Genomic DNA, 15,370 nt, shown 5'->3' on the forward strand with positions numbered 1-15,370 from the left:
CCCCTGGGATAACAGGCCATTTGGATTCCTGGGTTGTAATAGTATCAGAAGCCCAAAAAGTTATTTTACAGCTCTATACATCACTAATGAGGCCTCATTTAGATTATGCTGCTCAGTTTTGGTCCCTTACAACAGGATGGATATAGACTCATTAGAGAACATACAGAGGAGAATGACTAAAATGATTTACTGTGTAAGGAATCTCCCATTGAAGATAGACTTAAAGTCTTAAATCTCCCTTTTGAGAGACGCAGATTGGGGGATATCATTGAAGTGTATAAGGGATGACTCTATAAACAAGGAGATATTAATAAAGTACTGGGGGTGTCAACCAGGTAAGAACCAGAAATAATGGATTTAAGTTGATAAATTTAGATTTAGAATGGACTTTGGTACTGGTTTTCTAACAGAGTGTAGATGCGTTGAACAATCTTGTGGGGTGATAGAGCTGGGACCTGGGTAGCTTTAAGAAGAGACTGGACAAATATATGAGGGGGAGGCTGGGTTTGATTGTGTCATTGGGAACAGGAGTTATTTCTTGGGAAGTTTTAGGTAGGGGTCGATTTGATAGGACCTGCTTCAGGGCCAGTAGGCCTTCTGCAGTGTTTCTCCATTCTTATGTTCTTATGTAGGTAATGTATCTCTTGAGGTAATGTTATTTCTGGTAGGTAATGTTATCCCCTGGTAGGTAATGTTATCTCTGGTAGGTAACATTATATTGGTAGGTAATGTTATCTCTGGTAGGTAATGTTATCCCCCGAGATAATGTTATCTCTTTGAGGTAATTTTCCTCTGGTAGGTAATGTTATCTCTGGTAGGCAATGTTATCTCTTGAGGTAATGTTATCTCTTGTAGGTAAGTTATCTCTTTAGGCAATGCTATCTCTGTGGCAATGTTATCTCTGGTAGATAATGTTGTTCTTGTGGTAATGTTATTTCAGGTAGGTAATGCTATCTCTGATAGGTAATGTTTTTTCTTGTAGGTAATGTTATTTCTGGTAAATGTTATCTCCATATGATTTTAAATACATTTGTATAATTATATCGAGATACAGGGGAAATTTTTCTACTTGGGGCGCATCCACGGGGATTTTTTCCAAATACGAGCAGTCGTTAGGTCGTTTTTTGTTTCCCAGACGTGAGAAAAATTTTCCCAAATAACATGCAGACCTCAAGGCAGGTTTCCTTGATGCTGGTGGGGGGCTTTTGCTCTTGATCTGGGAAATTTTTTCCATTTTTATTTTTTCCTTTTTAAAATTTGGGGAAAATTAAAGGGAAAGATTTTTTTTTTGTAAAAATTGAAAAAAATCGGGGAAAAAAATGATTTTTTTAGCAAGGGGGAATTTTCCGGTTTTTTTTATTTTTCTTTTTTGGTTCATTTGTTAAATAAAAGGATATTTAAAAATAAAGGGTTTTTTGGTTTTTTCCCTTTTTAAAAGCCTTTGGGTTAAATTAAATTGGAAAATGTTGGGTTGTTTTTATTTCAAGATTTTAAAAATGACGTCATTCCCTTTTAAAATTGGTTCGTAAAGGGGTTGTTATTTTAACGTTTTTCCAGTGTTAAAATAAATCTTATATTTTTGTGTAAAAAAAATTTTTAAGTTTTTAGTTTTTTTTCCAAAATTAAAAATATTTTTAAAATTTTTAAAAAATTAATAATAAAATTAATTTAATTAAAATAATTTAAAAATAAATTTTTAAATTTCCTTTGAAATTGGTACCAAATAATGAAAATTAAAAAAAGGTTAACCCCCTCCCCTTTCGGGGTGGGGTGGTGCCTGACCCCGGGGCCTTTGGCTCATGGGCTTCTTTCCCATTGGCCCTTTGGGGGGATGGCAAAACCAGGGGGGTTTAAACCGGGCCGGGGGACAGTTGGCCCCAAAGATGGGGAGGTTTTGTCCCTTCCTCCCGGGAGACAGGTCTCAGAAAACCCTTAAAGGGGAACCAAAGGCCGGGCCACCATTTGGGACAAGGCCCGGGCCGGGAGAATACCGGCAAATTTTTTCCCCCTTAACTAATAATAATAAGGATCGATACCATGCCTAACCCTTCTAGGGTAGGGTAGGTGCCTGAGCCCGAGCCTTTAGCTCATGAGACTGTCATTCCCATTTGCCCCCTTGAGGCGGGGATGGCAGACCAGAGAGGCCTAGCTTGTGGCTAGGCCTGGGGACATTTGGTTTCAAAGATGAGGAGGTACTTGTGCCTCCTTCCATGGGAAACTTAGGTCTCAGACACTCTCTAAAGAGGGAGCCAAGGCCGGGCCACCACTTGGAAAAGGCCCAGGCCGGGAGAATACCGGCGAATCTTTAATAATAATAATACTAATAATAATAATAATAATAATAATAATAATAGACAGCTTCAAAAGGCCATCACTAGATGGCAGTTGTGAAAATTTGTCTGGACTGCCTCCAAGTGAGTCGCCTACCCTAGCAAGCTCTGTTGACACCGAGCTCTGAGGTCGGTACCTCAGCTTCACAAGTGCCTTATAGGACAGATTTTCATAAATGATTGATATTGCAAGAAACCTCGCCTGCATGCACGTTTAAAGAACTAACTTACTTGGTGTTGCAGCATATATCCTGATCTTCAACCTCCCTAAGCTTAGCCCCTTTGGACTTCCCTACAGAAACAACATGCAACTGGGAGCCTTAATTCCTGCAATATTCAATCGATATTAGTGACCTGCCTGCACCTCAGAAATTCCTGTATCCAAGAGGGTGTGTATCCCCTAGTATACTATGCAGAAACGGACACTAGCTTCTAGGTAGACAAGAGACAAATTCACGTACTGGTCATGAACTGCCGGCTTCACAAAGGCCACAGATCAACTCACTCACAATTTTCCCCATACACTGGCCAGAAATCCTAAGAAAAAGCGGAGGTCTTGTCTTACTGTATGGGCCTGACGGTGGAGGTCATCTACGGAACATCGAGGTGCCTCCACCAGATTTCCCCAGGCCTCATATGTGAAGACACGTGGGGGGCGCCGTCTGCTGATCACGGCACGTGTTGTCCAGTTGGTGTCTGTCTAAGAAGAGAGATCTGGCATCTTCGAGACCCGCGCCTCGTCGTTCAAACTTGGGCTGCCAGTTCTCCCTAGTTAATTTAACCTAGTGTTTGCCTACATTATCGGCGTATTACTACCTATGTTAAGGTCTTAAATCTACATTATTATTATCTACAGTTGCCTCAATAATCCTAATATTAGTGTACTAACAGTAAAACTACCTACTTCTTCCCTGAAGGGTAAATCTTTCAATTAAGAAGTACCTACCATCCACCTACGCCAAACCGAGAGAGTGTGTTTTTGTTTTTGCGTGGGTGTAAGGGCCCTCGAACAGTGTGTTTTTCCCCGTTGGGACTTCTCGGACCGAATAAGTTCTAACAGCAGTGTTTACCACAAAAAAGAGGGAGTGGTTGTGACCGCCTCCACCTGTTACATAATGGCATATTTTATTCATTCTAGAATATATATCAGGTTTCTATGTTATTTATATTGTTTATTATGTCATATTAGATGAACTGTGATAGGCAAATAAGCCATATAGATGATATTAGCGAAATTATTCAAGAAGTATTTTGTCCGGTCTCCAGACAAACTCATCCACCGCCGACACCACCCATACCACTACATGAATGAGATATTTTATTAATTTTAGAGTATATATCAGGTTTCTATGTCATTTATGCTGTTTAATATGTCATATTAGATGAATTGTGATAGATAAATCAGCCGTAGAGTTGATATTAGAGAAATTATTGAAGTACAGAATTCCACTGGAACAGATTAATTGCATTTCAATTAATTTAAATGAGGAAAATTGACTGTGCAAATGAGCAAATCCAGTTGTGAGCAAGGTCATGAAATGGATTAAACTGGCAAGTAGAAGTTCCACTGTATTTAATGTGTTCTTTTTACTTTACTACAAACACCATAATAAAAAGAAATTCAACAAATTAAGTATTTAGGATAAGAGAAAACACAATAAATATTCATATTCTGTTTTAAAAAACTTGAAGAGAGAGAGAATATTTAGCATTTTTAGTATTAACAAAGAAATTATCACACAGAATATATTTTTATGAAAAAACAGAAATTCTGTTAACACACATTTCAACTTCCTTTAAATTCACTCTATATCTAGACATACCTGGCCTCTGGCCAGCAGTGTACTCACATCTAGACATACCTGGTCTCTGGTCAGCTGTGTACTCACATCTAGACATACCTGGTCTCTGGCCAGCTGTGTACTCATATCTAGACATACCTGGTCTCTGGCCAGCTGTGTACTCACAGCTAGAAATACCTGGTTTCTGGCCAGCTGTGTAATCGTATCTAGACATGCCTGGTCTCTGGCCAGTTGTGTACTCACATCTAGACATACCTGGTCTCTGGCCAGCTGTGTACTAACATCTAGACATACCTGGTCTCTGGCCAGCTGTGTAATTATATCTAGACATACCTAGTTTCTGGCCAGCTGTGTAATCATATCTATTCATACCTGGTCTCTGGCCAGTTGTGTACTCACAAAGCACACTTGACTTCTCTCTAGTTGTTGTTGTAACAGAAGAATATAAATCACACCTGACACTTACCAGCTGTTGCATTGACATGAAAACACCAGCCACTCATGACACCACCTAGTTCTATTGCTAACATAATATATGTTAGTGAAAACTTGTTACCTGGCATTTAAATTAATTTATAAGTGAAAAAATTGGCATTCTGCTTTCTGGCAGTCGCCTGGAACCTAACCTGCCGTATATGTGGGGTTCTATTGTTCCTTTATCCAAACTTTCTTTGCAGTCACCTGGAACCTAACCTGCCATATAAGTGGGGTTCTATTGTTCCTTTATCCAAACTTTCTGGCAGTCGCATGGAACCTAACCTGCCGTATAAGTGGGGCTCTACTGTATTGTTCCTTTATCCAAACTTTTATCAAACTACAGAAACCAACCACCAGAAAGATAGTGAAATATATTACCTTTATCCTAGTATTACCTTTATCCCAGCTTTATCTTAATCCCAGCATTACCTTTGTCCCAGTATTATCTTTATCCCAGTATTACCTTTATCCCAGTATTACCTTTATCCCAGTATTACCTTTATCCCAGTATTATCTTTATCCCAGTATTATGTTTATCCCAGTATTACCTTTATCCCAGTATTACCTTTATCCCAGTATTACCTTTTTCCCAGTATTACCTTTATCCCAGTATTATCTTTATCCCAGTATTACCTTTATCCCAGTATTACCTTTATCCCAGTATTACCTTTATCCCAGTATTATCTTTATCCCAGTATTACCTTTATCCCAGTATTACCTTTATCCCAGTATTACCTTTATCCCAGTATTACCTTTATCCCAGTATTTCCTTTATCTGAGTAATATCTTTATCCCAGTATTATCTTCATCCCAATATTACTTTTATCTCAGTATTACCTTTATCCCAGTATTATCTTTATCCCAGTATTACCTTTATCCCAGTATTACCTTTATCCCAGTATTACCTTTATCCCAGTATTACCTTTATCCCAGTATTACCTTTATCCCAGTATTACCTTTATCCCAGTATTACCTTTATCCCAGTATTATCTTTATCCTAGTATTACCTTTATCCCAGTATTATCTTCATCCCAATATTACTTTTATCTCAGTATTACCTTTATCCCAGTATTATCTTTATCCCAGTATTACCTTTATCCCAGTATTACCTTTATCCCAGTATTACCTTTATCCCAGTATTACCTTTATCTCAGTAATACCTTTATCCCAGTATTATCTTTATCTTAGTATAACCTTTATCCCAGTATTACCTTTATCCTGGTGTAACCTTTATCCCAGTATTATCTTTATCCCAGTGTTTATCAAGCTAGAAAAGTTAAATCAATTTCCGATACACAAAATATAAATTTACATGTAGAAATATTCAAAACTTAAGACTTCAAAATTAAAAGAATATTTTTCAACTATGTTCAACCATACATATTGTTGTTATTATTACCTTTTATTGTATTACCTTTAACAATATTGTTGTTATTATTACCTTTTATTGTATTACCTTTAACAATATTGTTGTTATTATTACCTTTTATTGTATTACCTTTAACAATATTGTTGTTATTATTACCTTTTATTGTATTACCTTTAACAATATTGTTGTTATTATTACCTTTTATTGTATTACCTTTAATAATATTGTTGTTATTATTACAAGTTGTTATTGTATTACCCTTAACAATATTGTTGTTATTATTACCTTTTATTGTATTACCTTTAATAATATTGTTGTTATTATTACAAGTTGTTATTGTATTACCCTTAACAATATTGTTGTTATTATTACCTTTTATTGTATTACCTTTAATAATATTGTTGTTATTATTACAAGTTGTTATTATATTACCCTTAACAATATTGTTGTTATTATTACCAGTTGTTATTATATTACCCTTAACAATATTTTCTTAAATAATATTGTGTCTTGGTAAAACTGTTACCAGTGTATTGTATACAAACATCAGACAGTTATCATATATTGTTACCAGTGTATCCTGTATGATCATCAGTTATATATTGTTACCAGTGTATCCTGTATGATCATCAGTTATATATTGTTACCAGTGTATCCTGTATGATCATCAGTTATATATTGTTACCAGTGTATCCTGTATGATCATCAGTTATATATTGTTACCAGTGTATCCTGTATGATCATCAGAGAGTTATCATGTATTGTTTCCAGTGTATTCTGTATGATCGTCAGACAGTTATCATATATTTCTATAGCAGTGTTGTCATCGTTATCGGTTTTAACTATATGGTCAATGCAGTGTTACCATATACAACTCTGTTAATTGGTGTCATTGTTTCTGTGTAACCATTAGATATTTACATATAACATAGTGCCTTGGTGTAACTGTTACCAGTTTATTCTATATGATCATGAGACTAATTCCACATAAATCCTTAAACATTGTTGCCATTGTTACCAGTTGATTGTATGTTATCATTACAGTGTTACCACAATCAATCATGAACATACATTGGTGTCAGTGGCGCCAGTTGTTATTGTGTAACAGCTACACTCTTACCTAAACAAAGCAAAACAAAAAAAAATAAAAACATTAAGAAATCGAACAAAAGGGAAACCTACTTATAACTCGTTAATTTTCCGAGGGTTGCCAGATATGTAGAAGTGTTCTCCTGCAACAACTGTCTTCATCTGAGGGTTGTCAGACATGTAGAAGTGTTCTCCTGCAACACCTGTCTTCCTCTGAGGGTTGTCAGACATGTAGAAGTGTTCTCCTGCAACACCTGTCTTCCTCTGAGGGTTGTCGGACATGTAGAAGTGTTCTCCTGCAACAACTGTCTTCATCTGAGGGTTGTCAGACATGTAGAAGTGTTCTCCTGCAACAACTGTCTTCATCTGAGGGTTGTCAGACATGTAGAAGTGTTCTCCTGCAACAACTGTCTTCATCTGAGGGCTGTCAAACATGTAGAAGTGTTCTCCTGCAACAACTGTCTTCATCTGAGGGCTGTCAAACATGTAGAAGTGTTCTCCTGCAACAACTGTCTTCATCTGAGGGCTGTCAAACATGTAGAAGTGTTCTCCTGCAGCAACTGTCTTCCTCTGAGGGTTGTCAAACATGTAGAAGTGTTCCCTTGCAACAACTGTCTTCCTCCAAGTTTTATGTGGATACATTTGTGTTATTATGCCTCAACTAGTAACTGTCTTTCTCAGTCTTCACTGTACATTACATTTCCTCAGTGTTATGCTAAAGCTTCAGTTATATTGATATTACTTATAATTGCTTAACATAGTTCTTTATTCATTACCGTCAGTGTGCTGCTATCTTCAACGTTCTGAATGTTTTCTTTTTCGTTCATCTGTCAAGTAGAAAGATAAAAGTTTTATATACATAGTTAACAATAAAAATAATCAAACAAATAATAAACAGTTATCTGTCAAAAATATATATTCTCAAGAAACATAAACAAGTACAGTAGACCGTTATATTTCGTGGTTTCATTTGGCACGTTTTGGATATTGCACTATTGAAAAATTGTGGCACAATTTTATACAACACTTCGTAAAATTAACTGAACACGGTTTGGTTTGTGGAAGAGGAAAAAATCTGAAGCATCGCCTGTGGGATACTTCCCCAACACAGCTAGGAGCTAGCTGTGTTTATTATTTATTTATTTATTTATTTATTTATAATTTGAGCACACATACAGAGGTACAAAAAAATACAGATAAGAGCAGCATGCCAAAGCCACTTATACTATGCATAGCATTACGGGCTGGCTTAAAATTAACTTAAGATTAACTAAGCAATGATGAAATCAGTGAAAAACATTAATGTAAACAGAATACTATAAAGCACAAGTGAGTATTACAAAGACAGGTCATATGGTTGCATGCATTGTTGTAAATTCAGTAGAATGGAGTATTCTGTTAGGTAGTGTATTTAAAAAATAATAAAGTTAGATTGGGTTTTAGGTTTAACATTTATGTGATATAATTGTGAGAAACATTTAAGATATACAATTTATAAGGTTCAGTTATTCAGTATTTATTTGGTTTTGGGTGAGTAAGTGATCTTTGAGAAGAGACTTGAATTTATAAACAGGTAGTGTTTCTTTTATATTTACAGGTAATGAATTCCGGATTTTAGGGCCTTTTATGTGCATTGAGTTTTTGCATAGCGTGAGATGGACACGAGGAATATCAAAGAGTGATCTGTGCCTTGTGTTATGGTCATGTGTTCTGTTGAGGTTGGCAAGGAGATGTTTGAGGGGAGGGTTAATATCAGAGTTGAGTGTTCTATGTATGTAATAGGTGCAGTAATAAGTATGGATGTTTTGTATGGTGAGTAGGTTGAGTGTATTGAATATTGGTGGAGTGTGCTGCCTGTAGTGAGAATTTGTTATCATTCTAACTGCAGCCTTTTGTTGGGTAATTAGTGGTCTGAGATGGTTACTTGTTGTTGAGCCCCATGCACAAATTCCATAGGTGAGATAGGGGTAAATAAGAGAGTGATATAGGGCCAGGAGGGCTGACTGTGGAGCATAGTACCGTATCTTCGATAGTATGCCTACAGTCTTGGAAATTTTCTTAGAAATTTGTTGTATATGTGTATGAAATTTGAGTCTATTATCAAGGTGGATTCCTAAGAATTTTCCCTCTGTTAGCTTTGTGATAGGTGATCCGTTTATCATTATGTTAAGAGGGACATCTGTAGCTCTGTTACCAAACTGAATGAAGTAGGTTTTGTCAATGTTTAGTGTAAGTTTGTTAGTACTCATCCAGGTAGATATTTTCTGTAATTCGGTATTTACAGTATTGGCTAGCGTGACTGGGCTCGGGTGGGAGAAGACGTATGTTGTGTCATCAGCAAATAGTGTGGGTTTGAGTAATTGCGAAGCATTTGGTAGGTCATTTATGTATAGGAGAAAGAGAAGAGGGCCAAGGACACTTCCCTGTGGGACACCAACTGTAATTGGTTGTGCAGAAGAGTTTGCCCCATTTGCGTACACATATTGGCTTCTGTTGCTGAGGTATGACTTGAGGTAGTTGAGAGAGTGCCCTCTTATACCATAGTGTGACAATTTTACGTGGAGCAAGTCATGGTCAACTGTATCAAAAGCTTTACGTAAGTCAATGAAGATCCCCAGTGGGACTTCTTTTTTCTCTATTGCAGTGTATATATGTTCTAGCATGTGTATAATAGCATCATTAGTATTTTTATTAGGCCTGAATCCAAATTGGCAGGGGTTGAGTATGTTTTGGGAGATAAGGTAGGAGTAGATTCGTTTATGAATTAATTTTTCGAAGATTTTTGAGAGAGGGTGTAAGTTGGATATTGGCCTATAGTTATTCAACTCTGTTTGGTCTCCTCCTTTGTGGATCGGGGTGACCCTTGCTATTTTGAGTACTGTAGGGAAGGTGGAGGATTCAATGGATTTGTTAAAGAGTGTTGCAATGATTGGTGATAGCACTTGTGACACTTTTTTGTATATAAAGGGTGGTAAGGTATTTAAATCTCCTGCCTTGTTTTTTAGTGCGTTGATAATAAGGGAGACTTCGTATGGGTTAGTCGGAGCTAGGAACAGTGTGTTCGGGTAGTTGCCGGTGAGGTAGTCATTTGGTGGGGTATCTGAGCTTGGGATTTTATTGCCAAGGTTTTGTCCTATAGTGGAGAAGAAGTCATTGAGTCTGTTTGCTGTTTCTGTTGGTGGGAGTTGGGGTTCATCTGATTTTGCTAATTTTATTTCGCTATTTCGTGATATCTTTTTTGTTCCCAGAATTTCTGATAGGGTTTTCCAGGTCTTTTTTATATCACCTCGTAAGTTGCATAATCTGTTCTCGTAATACAATTTTTTTGCCCTTCTTATCAGGCTGGTTAGGATTGACGAGTAACGTTTTGTTTGGTCTCTGGTTATGTGACCCATTCTGTACTGTTTTTCATATTGGTGTTTTGTATTTATGGATTTGAGAATGCTGGGTGTTAGCCAGGGACTGTTCAGTCTCTTAGCTGTCATCTGCTTAGTTTTTTTAGGGCAGTGCTTGTTATAGAGGTATTGGGTCTTTTTTAGAAAATTATTAATACAATTATTAATATATGTTTGTGGATTCAGTTTATATCTTTTAATTGCCATATCTTGTATCTGCCAAGCAATCGTGGCACCTAGTAGGCATACAAGTGTTGCAGAAAGTGGTTCAAACATTTAAGTCTAGGAGTTATGAAGAAAATCAAGATATTAAAGAAGCTTAAGAGTGGCTCATGTGTGGTGGATATAGTGAGGGTCTATGGCCTTAATGAAGTGTCAGTTCCTACAATTAAGAAGAATGAGGTGAATACGAGCTTATGTAATGAATAACCCAGGATGTCATCTCATGAAAAGAATTGATATGTAGATCACAATAAGTAAATAAAACGGAAAACTTGTTGCTTAAGTGAATCGAACAAAAAACAAAGGTGCACCACTTAATTTCATCTCTTCAAGGGGGAAGTGGGATCCTTGTAGTGGTGAAGAGGATTCTGGTCTGAGGAATTGGACCTTTAAGTCTTCTTCCTTAAACCAAATCTAATTACCCCCCAATCCTCCCTTCCCTATCCTATCCTCCCCATCCTCCCCTTTCTTCTCACTTCCTCCTCCAGTTAACCATCCCCTTTTCCCCATCCCATTTTTAGCCTCTGGGGTCCTCCCCTCTGACTTTTTTGTGGTTTCTAGGTAAGGGGAAGTGTGCCTTGGCTCATCCTACTTCATGAGGTTTCTCGGGTGTGGTGTAGTTTGTCATGGAATCTGGATTATTTGGAGGTGCCCTGCTCTCTTCCTGGATTTCTGAGAAGTAGGCGGGGTGTCCTGCAGGTGATGGGTATATCTCCAGAGGCTGCCTGTTAGTCCTTGGAGGTGGCAGCCGAAGGAGGTATTGTTTGTGGCAGGTTTCCAACCGCCCTCTCTTTTGTCTGCTTAGGTGGCTTGGAAGAAGTGAGGTTGCTATCCTGGAACATTTGTTTACTGGCATGATGGGTGGGGTATGGCACAGGTTCCATGCTGCATCTGCACTGGTTGTGGTTTCGAGGTCCTTTTGGATGAGAGGAGGAACTTACGACCCTTTCATGCCTTCCAAAGACTGTCCCTCCACTGTCCCTCTTTTTTCTTCTTTTTTTTTCTTTCCTTCTATTTTTTCTTAAAATAATAATAAGAAGAAAGAAGTCCTATCATCACGGAGTCTTCATTCTGTGATAACCCTCTTCCTCCCAGGCCCCTTCTTGTTACCACATCCTGTTCTGACTTGGCTTCATTATTGGACCATTCTCTGGACTCTTCCCATACCCCTGTATCTTCTGCTGGTGACACTTCATCGCCTGCTCCAGGTGCTGGGGCTCAGCCCATTTCTGTCAGTGCCTCTGCCTCTTGCATGCCTCTATGTGTCTGGCTTCCACAAATATGGTGAGAGTTTTCGGGTCACCCGTGGGCAGCCCAACCTAAGGTAGGTACCTTAGGTTGGGCTGCCCATGGTACTATGCATAAACTTTCCAGACCATTTACTGATAACAGTTCTTTGATGTCTACTCATTCTACCCAAAAACGACCTATGCAATACCCACTTCCTTTATGCATCATACATTTACAAGTACGTAGTGGGCTAAATTCTTTTCCCTACAACCAGCATCTCCAACTGATTTTTCTTTCTGACCATAGTATTGGTAAGGCTCTTTTAAAACATGTTGGCCAGAATATATCCTTTCACTCTCTTTGAAGCGGTGTGTTCATTGCTATAGTTCAGAATGCAGAACAAGTTCATGATCTGTCCTATATTACTTCCATAGATAACATTCCAGTCACAGTTCACAAGCATGCTACTCTCAGTTCTTGCAGAAGTACAGTGGTTTTACCATATACCGTTGTACAGAGTGATTTTCTATCTTGTGAAAATTATATTTTAGAACATTTAGCCCTTCAGGTCCTTCCTCTTCTCAGAATGGATACATATATCCTATCTGCTCATGGGCATAGGCACTTTCCCAGTAACATCACCTGCTTAAATTTTGACTGCTGTGAACTCCCATGCTTTGTTTATATTGCGGGCCATCGCCTAGAGGTTCGTAAAGTGGTCCCTACTCACCAGCAGTGTCAAAATTGCTGGCACTATGGACACCTCACTAAATACTGCAGATCTTTGGCTGAGTGCCTGGTCTGTGATGCCACAGATCATACTGATGCATCTTGCAGTCTTCCCCACTTGTCTCAATTGCAATGAGCCTCATCCTTCTTTTTCCCGCCATTGTCAGGTCTTTCGTAATGAACGAGAAATCCGTTGTCTTAGGAAGAGTGAAGGCCTTATTCAATGGCTGTCTCTTGACTCTGCCTGCAAGGAAATCTTCCTCATATCCCTTATTCATGAGTAGCTAGGAGACCTACAACCTTGGCAGTCCCACCACCTACCAGCTTCTCTGGAGTTGTGTCTTCTGGGGTTACCCCTGTCTCTAATTCTTTTGTAGATTTCCCTCTGAAACCTCCACCTCCTTACCTATTTCTAGCTCTACTTCTCGCCTGGTAGTTTCTTAGTCTGCAAGGCCTTGCATGCCTGCGTCTTCTTCACTCCAGTACATACAATTCTCAACAGTTTTCCTTCTCAGTGCTTCGTTCTGACTCTCACGGTGGTGGAGGTTAACCCACTCCCCTCTCGTAGTCCCCTCTACTTCTGTTCTCTCCCCAGTCTTCTTCCCAAGTTACCTTCCAACCTCCTTCTTCTCCTGTTTCACCGCAGAACTCTTCTGCCCCCCACCAGTGCATCTCTCCAGGTTTATACTCCCTTCCCTTCTCAGACCTCTTTGGTTCCCTCCATAGTCTCCCCGATCTCTACTTGCTCTACCTCACCTGTCTCAGAAATCATGGTATCGGCATCTACCATATCTGCTGAGACACTTGACACTATCTCCAACTATATTGCTGAGACGAAACCCTCGATGGACACTGATGTGTCTCCTACCCCTTCTTATTTTTCATGACCCTCGCAGCAATCTTTTCCGTCACAGCATTCTGATTCTTCTCTGCATAAACGCTTACCGTTGCCTCGACACATTGACTTCAATGACCCTAATAACCCATAGATGGCCTCAGGGGTAACTGGGGAGAGCTCCAGGTGATGCTTTCTCAGTGTTCCTTGTATGTGTTGAGTTACAAGAGCCAAAAGTTCATTAAGCTGTTAATCGACCCGTTTTGGGCTATGTGCTGTTGCTTTCTTGTGGTCCCTTTCCTGGTGAATCATTTAATAAGAATGTGTTTCTTGTACATGTTGGTATACCATATCGACAGGTCTTTGTTTGTTCTTTGCTGCATTATATTGCAGCCCGTATTTATATGCACAGATGGTATACAGTTTGCTGTCTATATCTCTCCCCTTCTTGTGCATTCTGAATCTCAGATGTTGCATTTTTTGATGTTTTCTCTACTGCTGCCATTCTTGTTAGGTGATTTTAACACTCACCATCATCTTTGGGATGGGTCCTGCTGTGACTTTCGTGATGATCAGTTGGAGACTCTACTCACTTCTCATCCTCTTCATGTTTTAAATATGTATGTTCCCACCTATTTGACACTCCCACTCAGTCTCTCTCTTGCATTGATCTTTCTATCTGCTCCTTATCAATCACACTTGATTATGCTTTTTTTTTCTCCTGAATTTGCATGACAGTGATCACTTTCCTATTCTTCTTTCGTCTACCATGTATTCCCGACCGCCTCGTAGCCCTCTTTGCAATTTGGACCAGCGAACTGGGACTTATACTCTCTTCTTGCCGCTTTTTGTGAGGACCATTCTTCATCCTCTATTGATGAACTAGTGCATCAGTTGTCGACCTTAGTTTTGACTGCAGCATCATGTTCTATTCCACAAACTTCAGGCAGGCATTCTCAGACATGCATGAATTGGTGGTCTCCTGCAGTGTGGTGCATTTGAAATGTGCTGCATAGATCTGTTATCACTATAATCAGACCTCAGATTGTCTCTTTGATTTTAAGTGGGCGAAGGCAGTTGCTCCCCACGTCATATGTGATGATAAATGCACTTGTTGGCAAGACTCTGTGTCTACCATTACCTCGACTTCCCCTATGTGTGTGGTTTGGAAGAAGGTACAGAAGTTGTGTGGCAAGAATACTCTGGACCCAGCTCCTGTTCTTGCGGAACCTCTTGAAGTTGCCACAGAAATCGGGAACTATCTTGTTCATGTCTCCTAAGGGCTTCACCTTTGTCCCTCATTTCTCATGTCTAAGTCTACCAAGGAGCAATCACCCTTGGATTTCTCTTCTAATGGAATGAAGCCATGTGATGTACCTTCCACTCTACTAGAGTTAGAATCCATGCTTTGTACTTGCCAGTCATTGGCAGCTTGGCCTGATGATATTCATATCAGTTTGCTACAACATCTGCATTCTACAGCTCTTATAGTCCTTTCACATATTTTCAATCTTATTTGGATGCGAGGGGTTCTTCTTCAACAATGGAAATCTGGCATTGTCCTACCATTTCACAAACCAGGCACCTCGGGGCTTGACACCTCTCACTATCATACCATTGCTCTGACCAGTGTAGTTTGTAAGGTGATTGAATGGTTGGTGAATAGACATTTCATGTGGCATTGGGAGTCTCAAAATAGTCTTTCTCCTCACCAATATGGCTTTCACAAGGGCTGCTCTACTTTGGACCCCTTGCTTCACTTAGATACATATGTGCGAAATGCCTTTGCTAACAAACACTGTCCTAGTAGTCATTTTTTGACCTTGAGAAGGCATGAGACCACTTGGAGGTATAACATTTTAGCCCAAGCCTCTGCTGTAATCAACCAACCT

The 15,370-nt window shown here is 39.0% G+C and overlaps 1 protein-coding gene and 1 long non-coding RNA gene across 2 annotated transcripts in view; both read right to left on the reverse strand.

Annotated features, from left to right (window-relative positions):
• Positions 1-3,988: 3,988 nt before the first annotated feature.
• LOC138855356 (uncharacterized) lies at positions 3,989-6,567 on the reverse strand. The gene is made up of 2 exons (XR_011394593.1): positions 6,237-6,567; positions 3,989-6,191 (listed from the first exon to the last, which is right to left on the reverse strand). It is a non-coding gene; the product is annotated as an uncharacterized lncRNA (long non-coding RNA).
• A 1,198-nt stretch (positions 6,568-7,765) lies between these two features.
• LOC138855365 (phosphatidylinositol phosphatase PTPRQ-like) overlaps positions 7,766-15,370 on the reverse strand; it is a 122,639-nt gene continuing 115,034 nt past the window's right edge. The window contains exon 7 of the mRNA XM_070104418.1: positions 7,766-7,894. The gene's annotated coding sequence lies outside the window, so the exon portion shown is untranslated. The remainder of the gene's footprint in view (positions 7,895-15,370) is intronic.

The sequence above is a fragment of the Cherax quadricarinatus genome, chromosome 91 (genome assembly GCF_038502225.1).
Source record: "Cherax quadricarinatus isolate ZL_2023a chromosome 91, ASM3850222v1, whole genome shotgun sequence".
In the NCBI taxonomy this organism is placed as follows: domain Eukaryota; kingdom Metazoa; phylum Arthropoda; class Malacostraca; order Decapoda; family Parastacidae; genus Cherax; species Cherax quadricarinatus.